Source organism: Festucalex cinctus, chromosome 11 (assembly GCF_051991245.1).
Source record: "Festucalex cinctus isolate MCC-2025b chromosome 11, RoL_Fcin_1.0, whole genome shotgun sequence".
NCBI lineage: Eukaryota > Metazoa > Chordata > Actinopteri > Syngnathiformes > Syngnathidae > Festucalex > Festucalex cinctus.
Genome location: NC_135421.1, coordinates 13,871,847 through 13,892,082, shown reverse-complemented (window position 1 = coordinate 13,892,082; position 20,236 = coordinate 13,871,847). Strand labels below are relative to the sequence as shown.

General features: G+C 39.8%; 1 long non-coding RNA gene across 2 annotated transcripts in view; it reads left to right on the top strand.

Annotated features, from left to right (window-relative positions):
* Positions 1 to 20,236, top strand: part of LOC144030121 (uncharacterized) — a 115,003-nt gene that overhangs the window by 10,496 nt on the left and 84,271 nt on the right. For both annotated transcript variants that reach the window (XR_013287196.1, XR_013287197.1), the window contains exon 3: positions 18,953 to 19,154. This is a non-coding gene — a long non-coding RNA (uncharacterized LOC144030121). The remainder of the gene's footprint in view (positions 1 to 18,952; positions 19,155 to 20,236) is intronic.

The window sequence follows — 20,236 nt, the reverse complement described above, 5'->3', positions numbered from 1 at the left end:
CCACACGTGTGGGTGTAATTTTTCCAAATTATTGACCAGTCTAAAGTGTTGAACATGACATGCTCTCTGCCGATGCAATGTTAATATTGAACAAACTTGCCATTTTTGTCTACTAAAAAGTGATGATTTTGGAGGTAAAATGATTTCGCCTGATGCAAGCGTTACATCCATTGCTCATCATGATGACACAAGACTCACCGGACACTTCATTAGGTACATCGTAACACTATTCTGCCCTTTTATGTTGGTCCACAAGGTGCCCAAAATATTAGAAAGCAGAACTCTGATTTTGATGATTCTGTGCAATTTTGCACCAATTGACAATAATAAACAATACTAAACAATGCACATGCAAAAACTTTACAGGGTTAATTTTAAAGTTACTGTATATTTTAACAACAACAACAACAACAACAAAAGTCCTCCCCGCCAACAAATGGGTGTATATTACCCCCGCCCACTATATAAGGAAATACTGAACTTAACTGGGTATCAGTGGCCACTAATATGGGATAAGCAGTAATGAATTAACAATAAACAAATGGCTAAACATTATTTATTTTTCTACCTGACACTTTCAAAACAATTGGGCATTAGCTGCATAATAAATATTTTTCTAAATCTGAAGGCCAAACTTTGGATCCATTGTATTGAATCTCATGAGGTGTACCTAATAAAGTGTCTGATGCATGTGCATGGCCTTTTCCTCATTGATTTCAGTCATTGTTATTTTTAAAAATGTGGCTCTTGCTGCTGTGCCCTTTAACGTTGCCTCGCGATTCCCTAAATACGAATCGTCACAGCCTGTCCTGACACAGAGTTTGCGTCTCAAAGGGCATCCGGCAGTTAACCAGCCTGTTGATTATCAACACTATAGTTGTTGCAAAGCGGTTACAGGCATAATCATCTATTCATCTCCTCCTGCATTTGCATAACAATGCCGAGCGTATTTGCTTGATAACTTTCCCTTCAGTCGGTGGGATGCGGCCATGTGATATCTCTGTGCATGCGCAGCATATCTGCTGTGGTGTGCGGCTGGGAATGTGTTGTGGTTCAACATGATTTATTTCCCCCGACGTCGCATGTGCAACGCGGCTTAACAGCCGTGCTCCCTTAGCTCCGATAGCACCAGATAAACATAGCCCAGACAATTATAATCTCCTATGTGAGTTGGGCATATTTCACCCTAAGTTACCCATGATTGCCCAAAACAAAGATCGGAAACATATGTTGGCCATATACAGCCCCGGTGAGAGCATTTTGTCAATTAATACAGCCTTACACGCTGACATTAAATTGACTACTGAAAACAGCAGCACCGACTACTGCTTGTCAACAGTCCACTTATAGCATGTTGTAAATGTTGAGCAGTTTACACGTGATCTGCAATTACATGGACAGTACATTTGCCTTTCAATAGACTATCTCAACACATAACATAAATATTTTAAAAAATCAGAAACATCCTGCAATGGCAAAATTTTCGATCCATAGAATAAATGATGTTCTGGAGATAGCTGTTAGGTCATTAACGTTCTAAACAGCTGTCCATGTAATAAATGTGGCAGCAAAGTTCCCGTCTCCAAATACAATCATTTCAAAGAAGGACATCTTTTTCTATCTGTCTTTAATGACCAATAATGATAAAAGATGCGCCCGCTAATCCTCTTAGGGTTGCCTCTTTACTCACTGAGTGCACTGAGACATCATTGGGGAAATGATAAGATGGCAGCAGAATGAGGAGCACAGAAGATAAAGAGGAGAGAGATTGAGTTTGACTTGGAGCAAAGCAGTAAGAGGCGAAAGAAAAAAAAAATCACCATGTCCCGGAGGTCATGAATAAAAGACCAAAAAGGGAATAATTTGGTGCATTAAAAAAAAGTGAGTACAGAACGTTACATTTCGGATGTGGGAAGTCAGAGTGTCGTTTTTATATTTTCCACAGCTCTCATCACACATGCTGTTATCGACTGTATGACTTTTTCAGTGAGATCTTATAATGTAGGAGCAAGCCAAGGTTGAACTGTTAGCAATGTGAAGTAAAATGAAATTCGCCTTTCTTTGGTTAGAATTTGGCAAGTGGTTGTTTCTATAACCAGCACTTGATGGCGATGAATTACCTTTATTACAAAACCACACAAAGATTCAAAAAGCCCCCTCCCGCAATCCTTTCTAATTCCGTCTTTTTCTGTGTGGCGTGTGACCCATCACAGTGTACAATGAGGCACTCTAAAGTGGCCACGCCAGCCACAACCGCAGTCTACGTGCTGGCTGTGATGTCTTGATTTTAAAGAAAAAAAATCCTGCCATTTCACTCGTCCGTCTTTGTCTACGTTATGCGCAACCAATCACAGCCAGCCAGTCAGGCAAACTGAAATGGTGAAAAACATTTTATCAATATGGGCTCATTCTGAATTTTTCAGATGGGCACAAGTCTGGTGTGAGGCACATCATAACTGCACAGGGGCGGGTTAGACCAGTTGTTGGTAATTTTGCAGACACACATAAGATGACATTTTCTTTTTTTTTTTTTACATTGTGGGTACGAATATACCGACTCCATTCTCCACCTTTTGGGGTGGGGTTTGGGGGGGGGGGGGGGGGGGGGGGGTGTAGATACATGAGGTCCACTGACATATTTAAAGTTGCTAGCAGTTCAGGTGCCATTAAGTGAATTTTTTTAGGTGGAATCAACCTAGCTATTGTCAGGATTAAGATGGAGAATAACAAAGAAACTTCATTACACAGCTCGATTGGTCTGTCTGAGGTAAATCTAAAAAAAAAAAAAAATGGCACATGCATCCAAGCCTTCTCTGCATCACCTCTTATTGGTTAAGAGACTGATTAGCTAATGCTACTTAACGAATCTACTAATGTGTCCGTTTACAGCCCCAAACGATGTGTCCATCAATCTTAACTTTGTATTTCCAAACCCCCATGAACTGTATTTATACTGTATCTTTATGACTGCTGTTCTCTGATCCTCAGATGTTTAATTCTGGCTAAATACTTGTCGTAAATTTAAATTCCTCTCCTGGGTGTCTCATTCTTCTGAAACGTTTAGATAACGGATCAGAATTTTAGCTATGTGACTTTCACTGACATATCTGTGTCCTACCCCAAGTCTGAAGCAGTGCAGTGCGCTAAGACTAACTGAAACAATGGTCAACTCTTAACGTTTGTAGTTAAATAAAGAAACCGAATAAAATGTCAAATCTGTATAAATTATAATGCATCACATCAGCAAATATCTTATAGGGTCTTCAAAATCACGGTAGGGATCTGTCCCTATCACCAGTGTGGAGCGCTGTACAGTACGTTTGCTCGGCAGAGTTCATGGGGCTCAATCATCACTGCCCCAAAGACTAGTGAAAAAATTAGCATACAAAAGCCACGCCCACCAGGCGGCAATAATGAAGTCAAACAGGTCCTCTCGGGACATGATAGATTCATTTCACATTACAACCACTGCTCTGTATAAAATACAGCATATAAATAAATAGTGGTGAAATCAGAAACGGTACCATCCACTGCAATCACCGTAGGGAATTTGCACGGTACAAATTCGCAATTAGCTTCACACTAGCCTCCTTTCTATTTTTGCATTCTCATGCGTTGCTATCCTGAGACACTTGGCTTGACTGGTACATCAACACTGTCTGTCATAAAACCGCTAATTGGCCCATACGTTTGTAGTTGTTGATGTCGAACAAATGCACCGTGTTTTGCATTCCCGTTGTACTCTTAACAACTATTTGATGAGGAAATAAAGAATCCCTTTTAACGACTGTAAATCATTTCCAGATCTCGGTGACAATACATTTGTGTGTGTATGTGTGTTTTAAAGAAGACGTTCCTCCCAGGGAGATTTGTCTTGTCATCGCTTGAGCAGGCTTTGCTTATTAGCATTTCACAATCAGCAGTGAGCAGCTGTTTCCATTGATAACAAATGGAAGGTAATTGCATCAAGATTTGCGCAGCTATACCACGTCGACGTCCATGGAATCATAGTTGTTTTTATTTTGTTTTTTTTAAACCTGCATGTTCCCTCTAACATTGAGCTAGCAGGATGCCATAATGTGTTTTGTACCCCCCCCCCAACCCCCACCCACCCCCTCCAACTTAATCTCGGGGAAGTGTTCTCACTCGCTGTAGCTGATGGGAAGAGAGTTTTTACAAGTGGCTACACAAAAGATTTTATTATTGGCCGCTCGTTCTGCTGTCGGCGCTGATAAGAACGGGGAAAAGCATGCCGCCAGCAGAATCGCGCAGCAAATAAGTTCTACATCCACCCAGCGGAATCCAAATAATTGAGATTCAAGCTTCCCTCACCCTACAACAGTGGACGTTATGCAACATTGTCACGATGGATATTCTGATGTACATTTACACATCTTACAAGTTGGTAATTGCTTGCATTGGCCTCACACACACACGCACACCCCTGCACACAAATCATCAAAATACTTCAGCTTTTAAGGGTACTTTTTAAGGACTTCTTTTCAGTTTGTGAAAATACTAGTGACAGCACTCAATTAAAAGAACCCCATCAATAAAGGCTTTGTAATTAGCTCATTTCAATTGCATTTGATTCATACATCAATTTACTGCTTGCAGCCTATCACAGTTGAAAGTGGGTGAGAGTTTTTCTTTTTCACTAGGTAATTACACATAGAGAAAGAAAAAACAGACCACAAACCGCAAAAATGTGAGCCCGATTTCCTAGCATTTTTAGCATATAGCGCCGTGCTGCTAAAATTAGTACGACTATCGAAAGCGAAACACTTTGCTATTAGTGAGAATGTCGTTGGACGTTAGGATGAGGCAGACTTGATGGTACTCTCACACTTTTATTCCGTAGCTGAGGAAACACTTCTAGTGTAAATTCAATGGTGAAAAGGAAAAAATGAATTTTTCAACAACAAATAAAAAGCAAGAAAATTGTGCTGTTTTATTGGGTTTTAACTGATTTTGCAAGGCAACAGAATATTGTGTTATATTGCTATAAAAAAAACATGGAAACTACCAAAAGAAATATTAGAGTCTCTTCTTTTATCAGGGGGAAAAAAGTACGTATCTATCTGTTTCCATTTTTTTTTAATTTATTTTATTTTTTTTGTAGCAATTAGCATTAGAATATAGCCAAGTTTCATCATCATTCACAAATCTGTTTAGAATTGTGTGTAAATAAGCTTTTTTTCAACATGGCCTTAGTTGATCTCTTTTGCTCTGCTGCCACCTGCTAGCGTTTTTGTGAAAACTACAATTTTTCAGCCATTCTCTACAGTTGAGTGGCTGTATCAAATCCTTCTGTATGCTCTAGCATCAAAAAAAAAAAAAAAAAAAAAGTATAAATGCGTGAAAGTATAAAAAACATCTAAAATAGAACATATTTATACGTTTTTGGCTTTTCCACCTTGGAAAGGTGTTAATTTGTGGAATAATTTAGGAATTAATCTGAAAAAATGTGACTCACTTTTGGAGTTTAAAAAAATGTTTAAAAGTAAAGTTTAAAAAAAATACTTGTGTCAAACCAAGAGTATGAAAATTGTATATGTGATTATGTGTAAATGATTTAGATAGGTATTATGTTATATGTCTAGAGAATTTATGTATATATGTTTTTGGCAAATGCACGCATATCTAAGTGCACTTGTATATATAACCAGGTTTATACATTTTATTTTAAAAATATAGTATTGTATTAATAATAAAATAAGTTTAAATATATAAAGTAAAAGGGGTAGGACTAGATAAGTTTTTAACTTCTTCCTACTCCCTTTTGAACATGTAAACTATGATTGATTGATGATTTTATTGGGGTTTTCTTTTCTTTTTAATTTCAGTTTTTTTTCTGCTGTTTGCCCTGTTTATATGTTCAATAAAAATCAAATCAACAAAAATCTCATCAACAAAAATCAAAGGCCCTCAAAGCGCTTTACATATTGACTACTAATTCACCCACTGATGACGCAGCATCAGGAGCAACTGCGGGTTCAAGGAAATTTTGAAATGGTCACAAGAGCCTGGGATCAAACCCACAACCTCAGGTTCATGAAACAAACACTACCACCGAGCCCCACCGCCCCCAAATACACTTTTGTTCCTGCCTAGCCATACGAACTTTACATGAAAAAATGTCAAGCATTCTCTCGAATGGTTTGAATGGGTCCTTCCACAGATTTTCCATAGATTTAAGATCAGGGCTGTTGAGAACAAGCTGATCTTTTGTCTATTCATTTACTCATTACTCTGTATTAAAGGTATACTTCACTTATTAAGCCCATATAGCAATAAAAAGTTAATATTTTGCCTAGAATTTATTTGATACTTTCATTATTTTTCACATACAATTAGTACCTTTAAAAACACATTTTGCAACTTGCTATCAACTGAAAATGACATCATAAGGGCTCAGGTAACCAATCACAGCTCACCTGTTTTCTAGGTTTTGTCATGTGACATTCACAAGCTGAGCTGTGATTGGTTACCTGAGCTCTTATGATGTCATTTTCAGTCGACGGCAAGTTGCAAAATGTGTTTTTAAAGGTACTAATTCTACATGAAAAATAATGAAAATATCAAATTTATTATAAGCAAAATCTAAATGTTTGACTGCCAAAAATGGCTAAATAAGTAAAGTATCCCTTTAAATATATAATGCATACTATAGGAAAGAACAGTGCCATGTAGTGGAAGCATACTACATGCATCATCATACCTCATAATGCAAAAGAGAGTGAGGGATATTTCACATCATTTCCAGCAGATGGCGCTCAGTTCCTCTCGGTTTTGTGACTGCGCACGAGCTGGTGTCAACATAATTTGTGTACTCCGTGATTTTAAGGTCAATTAGCCTGCGTGTGGTGTCTTCTTGAATTGCAGCATGATTACTTGCGTAGATAAAGAGATTCCACTCAGCTTTGGAGGTCAGAGAAGGACAGGAAGCTCACGTCTCCGTACCGACTTGGCAGCGTGGACACTGCCACAGTGGCGCCAGTGTGGACTCTTAAAGCGGCATCCCTTTGCCTTCTCCTTACTCGCACCTCCCTTTTTGTCTGGCCCATTGCCCCCTTTCCATTATTTTGCTCGTCAGCCAACGTGGCCCTTGGAGCATCTGCGCCCACTCCGTGCTTACCATATGCCCCCCGTGCCTTTAGGCCGGAACCAATAACTTATTTATCCCCAAAAAACATGAATTATCGATTCACTTATTTTCCATCCAATTCTACTCTTGACCTGTTTCTGTTTTTTTTTTTTTTTTTTTTTTTTTTTTTTTTTTACCATCATGCAAATACACAGATGGCCTATGGAGAACTTTTCCTTTTTTTCACAAAGCTTTTACTTTTAACATGACTATTCTGAAAGTATTTCAATTTGAGGACCAGAACAAAAAGCAAGAAAAATATGTATACACAGCGTTTTCTTTTAATCATATTTATTAGACAACCTGTCATAATGAGACCTAGAAGCATCAGCACTTTTATGAAAACTCTTATTAATTTATGAATACTTGTTTTACCATTTTTTTGCAGCAATGAAGAATTTTACGCTGAATTCGCAATTTTATAAACATATTTCGGCCATCACGACCAAATCACACAAACTTTTTTTAATATTCAAAAATGCAAAGAAAAAATATTTAATTATTTACTATACTGTAATTTGATAACCTTGCTCTCATAAGATGAATTCGTAATTGTGAGTTCACAAACCACGGAGAATACATTTTGTACCGCTCCCGCTGATAACCGCCGTTCCGAACCACTGGTGGTTAGGACCAATCACAGAGCGACATTATGTTTGGGGGCGGGATGTGCAACTGTGACAAAACCAAACCAGGAAGCCGACGCTGGAGCTAACAAACAAACCTAACATGGACGATGTTCATGCTTTTCCCCCCTTCGGCAAGAACGAAGACAAAATTTTCACCCATGGTCGTGACTGGTTAAAACAAACGTGTAGAATGACGCATCGTCCAATCAGCTCGAATTATTGTACAGAATGTCCCACCTCTCCCGATAAAAAATACTTTGGAGAGGTAGCTTCGCGATATCCATCTGGCTATTGCCAGGTTAATAATATGATATATTAAGTAACAGTACTTTGCTTTAATATTCTCGCAATGACTTTTTATTACAAAGCAGTACATTTGAAAATTCATGGTAACAATAATTAATTTAGCATTAAAACAAAAAGAGCTTTTATACACTTGGTGTGTTAACCAATACAGAAACCTAGCGATTATATACCAAGCTGTTCATTTAGGACAACTGTGGTATACTGTAGAATGGGTGATCTATTGACGATTCAGTGATTTGTTCGATCAGCTTTGGTAAAATAAATAAATAAATAAATGTGATTCAATATTATCATTTGAAATGGAAATCAATCATTCATGTTTTACTTAGCGATTAGGAATTAGCAATCAGTGATGACAAAATAATACTCAAAAAGCTTGTCCTTTTCTCCTCCATCTGCCCTTTAGTTGGGTGAGGAAGCAGTTTCAAAGGGGGCTTAAAAGAGCCCAGGTAGGTGCTTTGAGCCACATGTGAGTGTTGACTGTCATATGCAAAGACAGTCTGTCCCTTTAATCAGGCAAAGACGAACTTCATGTCGAGAAGCCACGTCGACTTACATCTCCGCGCTGGCTCATGGGTTGTACCTTGCAAAGGGCAAGCTGCGCAATGAGCTCACGGCCAATGAGGACAATGTGCTGCCACCAGAATTTATCTTCACCAACATGAGTGTAACAGCATGTGTGCCACTTAAATGAGAACACTATTCTGCTAAACTATTTAAACTGTTTCCAAATGTCGGACTTTTTTTTTTTTTTTGAGCGCTCAGAATTGTTCATTCGGCAGGCTTACCGATTCAACATATCATCATCATTGCTCTCTCTCTCTCTTTCTTTTTTTTTTTAATGTGCGTATGTGCGCATTTGTGTGTGTGTGTGTGTGTGTCGGGGGGTGCGTGTGTGAATTTGTGCTCATTTGTTCACCTAAAACCTAATAAAAATCCCATTACCCTTCACCTTAACCGGATAGTTCAGTCTCGCCAGAGTCATGAAATTCAGAAGGTCAGGAGACCAGAAGAAAGGTCAAAGGAGAGAAAGATGAATCAAAGTGAAATCCAGCACCAACTAAACACCACCTGCCACCCACATGGTTACAAAAACAGAATTTTACACCAAACACAGAAACCTCCAAATTCCAACAGATTAGGGAGATCTCAAGAGACCAGAGGAAAAACTAAAGAGACGAAGGCGGGAAGGATAGCTGAAGTAGAGTGAGATCCTCAGACACCAGCATTCAGCGAGCAGTGGAAGGGAGAAGTGAATTCTGTTTGAATTTCAGTAGATGCTGGTATGATGGATCTGACTGTGGCCCAACAAGGTGAGCGCAGCCCCCCCAGGAGTCCTCAAGCCGCGGCAGTGCCAGGGCACGACCCCCCCGGGGGCCACCGGCCGGAGATCCAATCCAGACACCCGGAGTGCCCCCGACACGGCCCACGCCCCAAGCCCAACGAATTCGAACAGGGCCTGGCAGGCCCCCATGTCGCCCCCACAGCCCCGCCCCCTAACGACCCCCCAACGCCCCATCCACACCCGCCACCCACCGGCCCCCAACCCCCCAGACGCCCCCCCGACCCCTAGCAGTTCCCCCACCCCCTCCCAGCATTGAAATGTGGCCGGCCTCCTACTGGAGAAGGACTGGTTTAGTGTCATATCAGGACCTCTCTGAAATTGTGAACTCAATTGTTGCTTCCTCCAATACCGTATTTTTCGGATTATACGTCGCTCCGGATAATAAATCGAACCAGCCAAAATATGCATCATTAAGAAGGAAAAAACATATAAGTCGCACTGGCGTATAAGTCGCATTTTTGTGGGAAATTTATTTGGTAAAATCCAACACCAAAAACATACATGTCATCTTGAAAGGCAATTTAAAATAAAAATAAAAGAGAGAACAACAGGCTGAAAAAGTGTACGGTATTCTAACGTTACATGACTGACATGCCTGGTAATGTCAGTAACGACGTAATATCTTAAGAGTTTGTAGCGAGCAGTGACGGGAGACGGAGGCGGAGTGTTGAAGCACGGAGCCAAAGGCTGGCGTTTTATTGACATCAGCTTCTGAGGTCTTAACAGCAACTCCTCACTCAGCTAGAAGCTAACAGGCTAACTCCCCTTTTTCCACGTAACAAAACCTTCCCACCCGGAATTCTCCCTTCGTCCCAACGTTCCGTGGGTGAATTATTTTCCCATCACTACAAGTTATTCATATAACTCTAGCATAAAGAACATGCTAACAAGTTTACCAAACTATCAGTTTCACTCCAAATCACGAAATTCAATGAAATCTTTATCCTTGGTGTCACTTTTAAACAACTCCCCCAACTCAGGAGGTAGACGATGCTCTTCTACCGGCAATGTTGAACTTATCAACACAGGCCTAGAGCGCCCTCTTGTGGTTCAGTGTGAAAATAACATGTGAAATGATATAATAATGTGTTAATTTCACACATAAGTCGCACCCCCGGCCAAACTATGACAAAAACTGCGATTTATAATGCGAAAAATACAGTATATTAAAACCGTTGTGAGTAGCAAGCGGTTAGAAAAATGGATGGATGGAAAAACAAACAAACATGTTTACTTCCTGTCCTGTGCCAAGCGTGTAGATTTTTCCCCCCATGTGCAACTTAAAAAAAACAAAAAAACAAAAACAAAACTGTTTTGTTGTTAAAGATGAAAACCTTACAAAAGATTCATACTCAGTTTTCCCATCTCTTCGGTTGTAGTAACATACTCCCCCTTGCATTATACCTTATGCCCCACAAACACCACTCATTTCAACATCCAAAATCCCAACCACACGCGTCATATCACAAAATTTTAAGGGCAGGGTAGCGACGCCGAGAGCTACCGTACGTTAGCATGGCAAAGTCAGCGTGACAGCAGCTTTGCTACCCCGCTGTTATAATAGAGTATGAATATGAAGAATATGCTTGCAGTTTGGGCTGCCCTTGGGGTGGGAGCGGCCCCCTCTAAAGTGTGTTATCGTGTAGCCCCAAGTGATGCTTGAGGCTGGGGATGAGGAGGAGACAGGAGGGTGGGATCTATGGGAAGGGAGGGAGCACCGCATCACGGATGAGCTTATTTCAAAGTTCAAAGCAGTGGAACGTGACTGCGAGCCGAGCGACGCCGGAATGAGGCGGCCGTCGGCGGGCTTGACAGTCGCTCTGTGCCCCGGCAGAGAGTGAAAGGGACAACGACAGTGCCGTGCTTATCGGGGGCGACAAGGAAAACCGCAATCAGTTGCTCGCCTTGCTGTAAGGAGGCGATGCAAAGTGGTAGGCGAGGAGACCATGTATTTCCTCGTTCTTCGGTACCTGTAGGACACCATTAAAAGTGGTCATGCAGCTACACATCATACACACACTATCTCAATTTTTTTTTATTTCATTGTCTTTTCAAACACACTAGAGAAATGACACTGCTGCAATTGAAAGGTAGATGTACCGCTTGTACAACAGTAGAAGTTGCTGTCTCCTCAAAATAACTCAACACACAGCCATTATTGTCTGGTGAACTCTTATGCCAAAGGCAGTGCTGGAAAAATAATGGTGTCCACAAAACACTGTATTGACCCTTTAGGCACAATTTGGACATTTCCTATATTGTTGCTGGCGGTTTAGACATGAATGGCTTTGTGTTTAGTCACTTTGAGAGGACAATACATTTACATTGTAGCCAATTATTATTTCTTCACTGTTGTCTACAGTAAATATTTACAATAATTGAGGTGTGTAATAAAAATTAAAAATACAATTAAAAATAAATTAGTAAGCAAAATTTATATTAATATATGTGCATTAAATTATATAATATTTACTATATGTAAATACAATATTGACACATACAAATGTAGTTACGTATATAGAAAATAAAAATTCATTTTAGGACTAATTAAGTTAAATTTGATGGTCTTACATGGCACACTAATGTGTCTTTGCATAATGGTTGAGAAGGACTGCCTTTTACCATTTTGTACCCTAAATCAGATATTTGACATCCATTCACCACAAAATAATCATTCATGTTATCATCTTTTACAGAATTACAATAATCGGACCTTTCTTTGGTGAGTACAGTCCGCTGTGATCGGTCAATCAGATCAACCACATCTTGTGTTCACAAGACTTGTGTCTTCTGGCTAACTATCCATCCATCCATCCATTTTCTTGACCGCTTATTCCTCACAAGGGTCGCGGGGGCTGCTGGCGCCTATGTCAGCTGGCTCTGGGCAGTAGGCAGGGGACACCCTGGACTGGTTGCCAGCCAATCGCAGGGCACACAGAGACGAACAACCAGTTCGAGCGCCCAATTAACCTGCCATGCATGTCTTTGGAATGTGGGAGGAGACCGGAGTACCCGGAGAAGACCCACGCGGGCACGGGGAGAACATGCAAACTCCACCCAGGAAGGTCCGAGCCTGGACTCGAACCGGAGACCTCAGAACTGGGAAGCGGACGTGCTAACCACTCGACTACCGTGCCGCCCCTCTGGCTAACTAGTCAAAGCAAAAACTACCTTGTCTTATTTCGCTATGCGATTTACAGTGCTTTGCAAAAGTATTAGCCCTGTTTGAACTTTTTGATATTTTGCCACATTTATTACACACAGATGGACTTGATTTATCAGTAATTTAGATCAAGATTAGATCATTCAGAAATCATTAGGGAACTTTGGAGCCAGTTGGCTGCACTGAGAGAAAAGGGGGTGAAGAATTTTGCATGCCCTACTCTTGAGTTATTTATAAAAACAAAACAAAAACCAATAAATAAATAAAATAAAAATAATAATAATAATAATAAATGAATAAATAATTAAATAAATATTAATAAAATCATATACATTTCATTCCACTCCTCGACTGTGTCCCACTTGGTGTTGATTCTTCACATTGTTTTTCATATACCTGTATGTTTGAAGCATGAAATGTGGAAAAAGGTCAACAAGTTCAAAGGGTGCATCTACTTTCGCAATTCACTGAACAATTCATTAAAAGATTAATTGTTAGTTTTTAAAAGGTTGTTTTTAATGGAATTCAGGAACTTTGTGATTGTTATTAATCCGAGGTTGGCCGGTTACCGTTTATCAAACAGCCACAAAATCCTCTTTTTCTTTCAAATCCGTGGTAGAGTTTGCACATGAAATAAGCTGCATTTAAATTTGTTAAAACCTCCATCTCTGTTGCTCACATGGAGGTTTTAGGCGCATAATTTTCTAACACTTCATGGTGAAAACATGACTGCAGAAAGAGCACCTGTCTCTTTTCGTGTGATACCGCAGCTGTGCCTTTTGCTTTGTGCTTGTAAATAAATAAATAAATGAATACCTCCCATCGCTCAAATTGATTAGAGCGTTTATTGAAAGCGTCTCTTCTTCTTTCCCCCCCCCCCACACTGGTGAAAAGATGTAATTTCCCACACCTCTCCATTGTAGAACAACGTAATTACACAGCAGAGTGATTAGTAAGCCAAATGAATGCAGTCACTCATTTGTTTTTCTTCAAGAACCAGAAAAGGGAGGGTTTTAAGTGCCGTGTGATAGATGGAGCTAATGGTTAACATGTCCTAAATATGTAAGGAAATCGACTGAGCAAATGTGGAACAATTTAATAAGCAATATAACAAAATAAAATTGATTCCAATTATACTGTCGTGTTACATGTTGTACACAATAGCACACAGTGAGAATCACTGTGAGTAAAAACAATCAGCTCACTACATTGCATCTTGAATTGCTGAACCACCGCATTGCTGTACAAAGTAGGACTGACTGCACATAAGAGATCAGAGAAAACGTAATTAAAAATGGCGAAAATTTGCCGTTATGCATAATACCAATACAATATATGCATGTGAAGTGCAGGTTTTATTTTTGTCCACTTGGGGCTGTCATCCTCACGCTGTAATATCTGTGACTTTGAATGTGTGTGGCTTTAAAAGGTGACGCCTGGCCTGTTGAGTAACTTGGGTGTCAGCGAATCAAAAATGTTGGAGTACAAAACACACTCATTCATCTATTATATTTATTCATGGGAAAGAGGGTGCAGAGAGTGGAAACTATTAAATAGTACTGTTTGGAACAATTAATGCAGGTGTTACCAATAAAAGGAAATAATGGTTTGACATGAACTCATTGCCCTAAAAAAACACGTCACAGCACACATACAAGAATTATTTATGATGAGGAGGTGGAGGTGGTGCAAGTGGATCCCCGTATCACAAGCTGAGAACATTTAACATCACTATACCATATTTGTTTTTAATTGATTCGTCAATAAGGAACAGAGAAAAACTATTTAGTAGCTACATCACACTTTTCAAACTTCTTTCTGTACCACAAATCTTTGACCTCAGCCTGATTTTGAGAAACTTCTGTGGCTTTATAAAATACAGTAGGCCTATATATAATGTTAAAAAAACAAAAAAGTAGTAACCATGCTGACAGTGTGGGATATTAAAGCTTCAAATGCATGCTTCTCTATCTGACATTTAAATTCTCCACTTGAAGCTTTGAGGAATGCGTGAACACTTCTAGCTGGCGGGCTTGAAAATGTAATTTCTCTTTTTCGTCTCTGCCTGACTATTGTGTTTAAAATCTAGATAGAAAAATGATTCAGACTACAATCGGAGGTAAATCAAAGCATATTGCTGGAATGTCACCAACACGTGATTTGTCTCTTTAGAAGTCGCGTGCAAGCCTGTGAAACTGCCTCAAAGGGATTTATTAACATTTGCGATGACGTGTCAGCGAGCATGGATTTCATCATTCATTGGGAATCGTGCAAGAAAGAGCATCATTCTTCCAAATTATGCAGTATATAATTTTTCAACAATTGGCGTGAGCAGGTGTTGATGCTCATTACAAGCTAACATTAAAAAGCAGCAATGCATCCCTGGATTGTGAGTGTCCTACATAACGAGAGTTGATGATTAGCATTATAATAAATGAGCATTGTCTTTATGCTACGGGGCCTTTATCTGATTCTTTTCCGTACCTGACAATACTGCAACTCTTATGTTCTCTACAAAAATACGTAGAAAATTTTGAGGAGAAATTTTTGCAGTTTAATCTCAGCAAACTGGATCAAAGGATTCATTAAACAATAGAAATATGACAATATAACAGGGGAGTTGTAGGGCGGCAGCTATTGAATAATATATTATTTGTGTAGCCTATAATTCTGTCAAATAAAAAAATGGATAAAGTATGTTTGGTTAAAGAGAAATTGTGAACACAAAAGAAAAAATACAAATTTCACTTAACTCATTCACTGCCATTGACGGATAAAGACGTCAAATGATGCAATTTTACTGGGCTGGCAGTGAATGTGTTAATAACAAATGACCAATTGGTTTCCTTTATTATATAATCATCAGTTTATATTTCTTAAATCACATTGGGACATATCCTGTTCACGCTAAGGTCAATTTGTTGTGTGATTTTCCCATCCAGACCTGTAACATACCCACTAATATGTGCGTAACCACCAAAGAGGCGTGATTCAATGAAGTCTAAGCTGGGGTGACCAGATGTCACAATTTAAACTAGGACATGTGTCCTGAGTCCTGGCAGATTTTGCCAACCCCATTGTTTTGTCGCACTTTTAAGCAGGTCCCGTCTCGGCATCCCATTTTTTTTTTTTCTGCATTTGTATTTGCATTCTGGATTTAATAAATGCAATCAAAGTAATTTAATCAGAGTACTGTGCTCATGACTGAATGCACGTTTGGAGCCGTTGCACCAGTAGAAAAGCGAGTGAGCCAGCCATTGTTTAATAAGTGTTGCCTAGCAACACATCTCGGCGCACACGGGGTGCTCGTCAGTTCTACGGATTTTCCGACTGGCATAAATTAAATCAAAACAAATGATTCAAACTGCAGTTGTTGTGAGCAGTGCTTTCAGACAAACTCCAAGCCATTAACATCCTTTGTGCAACTTCACTGGAATAGCGAGCAGTTTAGTATGTGACATATTACAGTAGCTGAGCTGAGACCAGTTGACAAGGAATAATACAAATATTCTTTATACTACTAGAAGTTTTAGAAGTGTTCAAACTAAAATGGAAGAGGACACAAAAGTTATAAGCACACCACTTGATGAATTACGGTCATGGACATATACTGTACTTGTCACCTTGGTAATAAACAAGCCACAAATTTGATGGTAGTTACACTTACTAGAGACCTAATCCTCTGTATGTCTAATGTAATTTTAAGTAAGGCACATTAACGTGAATCTCACTAATTTGTGCCATGTTACCTTGTTTTTGCCTGTAGGCACCATGTTGGTGACCGCTGCCTTAGGGTATGTTTAGATGAAAATTATCTTGTAGTTCTTACAGATGAACTTTGGCTTTCATCCGCACCTGCAAAAACGCAGTAGTTTCATTTCTTAGCCCTTTGTTTTTATTGAAGACTGTCACATCTGAATGTCTCAAAGTGTGTCAAAGTCAAAATGGTTCAATACTTTGACATTCAGCTCTAAGTTTCTCACTAGAATGATATGACAAAAAATAAGTGTATTACAAAAATAAACATCTTTGTAAAGGCACACATATTTGTTGTATTGGTCATCACTAGGTGAAGCAGCATATCTATCTATCTATCTATCTATCTATCTATCTATCTATCTATCTATCTATCCATCCATCCATTCCCTCCCGCCCTCCCACTCTTTGTAGCCCCCTAAACCTCTGATCCTAGAATCGCCTCTGACTAGGAAATAAATATCCAGTGTGTCTTTTTCTTGGTGGAAGTTGAGATTTTTGTGGCCTGTTTTGTAATATCAGTAACAACTGCTGCATCTTTACACCACTGTCATCACTTTGCACTTGACTCTGCTGCTGACCAGGCAATTGTGAAGAGCCATTAACTCCCTAATGCAAATAAAGAAAATATGTTGTGTCACCCTTTGTGCGTTGCTTTAAGCCTGTCAGGTTTTTATGTTTTTGGTTTTTTTTGTTTATATATTTTTTTATATATCAGATAGCTACAAAATATTACTGTCTCCCTGGCACTAATGTAAGCAAATTGGAAGCGTGCAAAAAGGCCTTAGTAACTTGTCTACCATGAGAAGAACCACAAAAAAAAGTATCAAAAACCCACACTTGAAAAACACAGGAAGCCTGCTGTTTTTGTTGAAGCAGCCAATTAAGAATTTTTTTTAGGCCATTTCCAGCGGTCCTTAAAATACACAAATACTACATAAATATGCAACGATAAATCCCAAATAACTTAAGCATATGTCTTTGAGTGTGGGTGAATTCATTTTGATGTCTCGCCATTAAACAAAAAACTCAAACTGCTCCACCCCTGAAGTCAGTTTTTAAATTTGACAGACTCCGTCAAATGTTGATTCACAAAAATGCCGTCCAGAGAAGACAGCTAATCGACCATTTAAGTTCTTCAAAAATTAGCTTGTCGTGGACATTTATTCTGATTGCTAACAAACGTGAACTGCGCCCAATTCACACTGGCTGCGACGGACACGGTTCAAGGACAGAACGCATTGAAGTCTATGTGTCAATTCACACCACCTGTGGTGCGGTGAATCTGCGGTGCGGAACGACTGTGGCGATGCGGAAGGTTTCCGCAAGCGTTATATTTTTTCCAGACACCGCATGCGCATTTCCATGAAGCGAAATTACACGAGCCGGACAGGAAGTCGGGCATTTTGCATCAATGTAAATTCGGTATATTTCAAAATAAAACCGTTTGCGAACTCTTTTTTTTTTGGGGGGGGGGAGCTAGCTATCTAAATAGCATGACGTGAGTCGCACATTTAAGACAAAAAATGAGCTCGGAATAACTTAAATGTGACAAAATAACATTATTTGAACACAAAACATATTTACCCATGGTAGAATAGCCATAGTAGAAGTCCCAGAAATAATGTCCAAAAAGCATATTGGTGTGACAACAGGCAAGCGTGGCTATTGTTTACAAAATAGGACTCTATATACACGGTTGCTATCGCGTGAACTCAACTTTCCAGCGTGAACCCCACGTGATGTTGTAGTCTGGCGGGTGCAGGTTTCCGGACCCGCAACGCACGCGGTGTGAATTGCCGTCCTTGCTGAAGCCGTGCGGAATCCGTACGAAAAATGCACCGCGTCCTTTCCGCAGTCAGTGTGAATTGGGCTTTAGGCTCTAAATTGTGAAGAAGTTGAGTTTTCATTGGAGCAGGGTGGCAAAGTTTAATGATGTAAAATTCAAAACCTACCCCCTGAATACAGTTTTATTTGGCACAAAAACTAAATAAGAGGTTACGCATCGCAGTTTGCGAGTCAAAATTCAGAGTTGCCTCATTAAAACCCAATGAATAGGAAAACTGAAAGTATTTCCGGGGCGACGGGAGACAGTCCCAAAAAGCTTTCCGGGGCTGGCCGTGGTCCAATGCGCTTCCGTGACACACACACAGGAATTCTATGGTAGCTAGCTGGCAACGACTCAAGTTACAGCTGGCTAGCTAGTGTGGCTAAACACATTGCACAGTCACTACTAAATCAGTAATCATTGCATCCCTGACGACAAATAAGCTATACTTCTGACAAGTATCGTTCTTTCAAAGTGATGACGAGAAATGACGGAGAAGCCATGCTAATTGCTAAGCTAATGTGATATTTTGTCTAGTTGCTTTCGTTTGATGACATCCCATAAAACACAAAACTCTAAATAGGTGCCGCCTTCTGATTGATATGGGTGCTATAATTCTCCTGACACTCTAATTTCCTTCAAACTCTGTGTACTCACATCCAGGCCACGGTATAGCGCGCACCTCCCAACTTCCGCGTATATAAACATTGAAAAAAATAGAAAGAAGCTGGCACACATATCTTCTCACAGATCAAACCTTCTCATTGTGTCCTTTCAGACACTCCGCAGATGTCTGCAGAGCCACTTTGCAGGATGGAGGCCACGTCCATTATATCCCGCCCGCTCTCGGCTGTCACGTCTGCTGCATTTCCCTTTGTGCAAGACGACGACCGTGAGGGCGACGGGCACAACAGCCGTCACCTTAATGTTTCCCTGCCTGATCATGAGACGCTCGTGAAGATCCACCGGCTCACCCACAAGTAGGCCAATCTCTTTTACACACATCCGCTGCAACAATCGTGGTTGACCCACCGGTGGATTAGCTCAAGCTTGTATCTGATAGTTTCCAACATAAGTGAATTTTTTTTTTTGTGCATTTTGGTTAAAAAATTAAAAATTGAATAAGAATAAATGATCTAGCAGAAAAAGGACGGAAATATGGCAGGATTATGAGACTTGATAAACAATACACACTAATGCAATCAACTGCAATTAGACCGATACAGTACATCTAAAAGATTCTTAAATTACACAGTATAGTCCAGTGTTTCTCTGCTGCTCAGGTGAACACTGGATTGTCCTGAGACTTGACACACTCTAAAATGACTTATTATAGCTTACATGTCACAAGATGGAGGTAAGGTCTACTTTTGTCGAAATGAAGCTCTTCAGCTTACTTTAACACAGTTCATTGAAACCAAAATGTTACTGTCATGTTTTGGTTCTGTTTAGGGTGGGTTTTGCTTTGTTTTTGTTGGGTTTTTAGTTTGTCATGTTTTGATTACCTGGTTTTCCCTAGTATCGTTAAGCCTTTCCATGTCCACCTGTGTTTACCTGCCCATCCTCATGTGCCATCCAATCAGCACCCCCTTCCACTTGTGTCTTGCCCAGCTGTGTCTCGTCGTGTGTAATTAGTGTGTGTATTTAGTTATCGGGTTTTGTGTCAGTGGTCGTCTGTTCATTATTCTTGTTTCCCCACGTTCATGTTGTCAGTGTTTTCGTCTGCTCCTGTATAGTTTTCCCTCTGGTATTTTTGTATTCGTTGTCACCAAGCCCTGTTTGCTACTTTGGTTTTGCTGGATTAAATTTACTTCTTTTTTCGCACCTCTGCCTCCCTGACTCGTCCGCCTCCTGCATTTGGGTCCACCACCACACTTCCGCGTTCTTGACAGTTGCAAGATGGTGCCAAAGTACAAATAAAAGAACTGTGACTTCTTCGGGAAATAACAGAAGATAGAGCTTTTCCTAAAATGACAAGACTCATGAGCGACAAGAAGCACGATACTGACCAATTCAGATTTCAACATGTTTATTTCCACACCAGCTGAATTTTATTGACAAA